Source organism: Cucumis sativus, chromosome 4, assembly GCF_000004075.3.
Source record: "Cucumis sativus cultivar 9930 chromosome 4, Cucumber_9930_V3, whole genome shotgun sequence".
Classification (NCBI taxonomy): domain Eukaryota; kingdom Viridiplantae; phylum Streptophyta; class Magnoliopsida; order Cucurbitales; family Cucurbitaceae; genus Cucumis; species Cucumis sativus.
The window spans coordinates 10,767,078-10,769,258 of NC_026658.2; the positions used below are offsets into that span (position 1 = coordinate 10,767,078).

The following is a 2,181-nucleotide window of genomic DNA, read 5'->3' on the forward strand; positions in this document are numbered from 1 at the left end:
TGGAGAGTATATGGACTTACGATTCCGAGACTATTTAATAGAAAATGGAATCCAGTCACAACTCTCTGCACCTAGTACACCTCAACAGAACGGTGTATCAGAAAGAAGAAACCGGATGTAACGACCCAACTTTTCTGGGTAAGTCGAGGTCGTTAATTTTTGACAAAAGACTTTGGTTGATACAAATTGAAACATAAGTCAATTTAAAAACAAAACATGTCAGGCCTGACTTTCAAATATTCAAGAAAACTTAACAATAACACTATTTACAAATAAAAGTTTGTAAACTAAGTTTTAGTACATCTTAAACCTTAAAAGAAATCATAAGCGGAAGCAAAATGACACATTTCCTATGGCAATCACGCTTCCTTCCTGCCCCTCGCCGGTTTGCCACCTTTATTTCCTTTGCCTGAAAATTAAACATAAGAAGGGTGAGTATAACAATACTCAGTAAGAGACCCTCTACTGGTCTCGTCAGGGAAAATAAATTGTTAAAGTTCTATTGGGACACCCTGTACAGTCGCAGTCTTGTGATCCCGTAGGATACACATCTCAGTCTAACGCCCCGAGGGACGTACATATCAGTCTAACGCCCCGAGGGACGTACATATCAGTCTAGTGTTCTGCAGAAACACATATCAGTCAAATGCTCCCGAAGGTGCAAAATAAATTGGTGATCCCGTGGGACACCTACAAGGTAAACATCCCAATACAATCTAACAATTTATCCCCTCATTCCATTCAATCCATCTTTCAGTTACTTCAAAACATATAGTTCTTTCTCTCAACGTCCTAACAGTCAACTTATCTCACTTTAGTCATATGTCTGTCAATAATATACTAATACGTCAGTCAATCAAACTATACAGTCAATACACCCCTCAGATCACCAGCACACAGTCATACTTTAGCGTAACATACACCCAATCTAAACGACAATCACAAGATCGCATCTGCATCTCATACAAGCACAATCTACAATTTTCGTCCTGTCCACATCCACACACACATATATATATTCCATGACAATCACAATATGCATTCAACATTAAGTCTACTTCAATTCATATGCATATATATATTTTCAGTCAATCCACAATATACATTCAACACCGAATCTACATCCATACGTGTATATATATATCATCTCATCATCTTTACTCAGTCAGAGATAAACATACATACATACAATTCACAATCATAAGTGAGTCCAGTAGAAAATCCCTTACCTCAAAGTTAGGGAAGCTCCTTAATCACTAACGTCCTCGAAACAATCCTAAGCATAACAACACAAAATTCAATTACTTTCACGATACATATCCCACTTATTTTCCTCAACGTAAGTTTCAACTCACTGATATAATGGCGAACTGAACCTTCAACAATTCACAATCTGGTTGTGAATGTAAGGGAGCCTAATGTTACTCCCAACACCTCAACGCACGACTGTCGAACTCGCGGCAAAATCCTAAGTGTGGGGCGGTCAGCGGTCGGCCAAATGAGACGTGGCGGCTGGGCTTCACGGATGGAGACCGTCGCAAACAGACCGCGAATCTGAATGGTTACAGCAATTCTGAAAGGTTACAGCAAATCTGAACGGTTACAGCAACTAGTCGGCCGACGTCGATAGCAGGTGGAGCGGCAGTTGTGAGCGGGGAGCGTGGCGGTTACTGGTTCACGCGGCGGCCTTGGCTTCGACGGAGACAGAACCGGCTGAGACGGCTGGGCAGCGGCGGAAGAGCAACGACTGCAGCGGCGGAAGGTCTTGCGGTACAGATCTGGACGGCAGTCGCAAGGTGACGCGTACGGCGGCCGCAAGGTGACGCGTACGGCTGCCTCGCGAACTGGCCGATGGTTGCAGCGACATCCGGCTGGGTTTGGACGGAACGGAGAGGAGAAGAGAAGATGGAGATGGCCGCGGCGGTTGCTGTGCGAACGGATGGGGCGGCTGGGCTGCGGCGGGAAGAAAACGGAGGAGAAAGGATCGGCGGCTGGGCTGCGGCTGCGCACGAACGGAAGGAGAAGAGGAATGGAGACGGCCGGCGGCGGTTGCTGCGAACGGAAGGAGAAGAGAGGGACAGTCGGCGACGCACGGGAGGAAGAAGAAAAAGAAAAAAAAGTTTTCTTTTTCTTTTCTTTTATTTAAATAAAAATGTAAAATAAATATATTAATAAAATATA

The 2,181-nt window shown here is 44.3% G+C and overlaps 1 long non-coding RNA gene across 1 annotated transcript; it reads right to left on the reverse strand.

Moving 5' to 3' along the window:
- Positions 1-347: 347 nt before the first annotated feature.
- LOC116403255 lies at positions 348-1,806 on the reverse strand. The gene is made up of 3 exons (XR_004215921.1): positions 1,356-1,806; positions 1,230-1,276; positions 348-409 (listed from the first exon to the last, which is right to left on the reverse strand). It is a non-coding gene; the product is annotated as an uncharacterized LOC116403255 (long non-coding RNA).
- Positions 1,807-2,181: the final 375 nt, after the last annotated feature.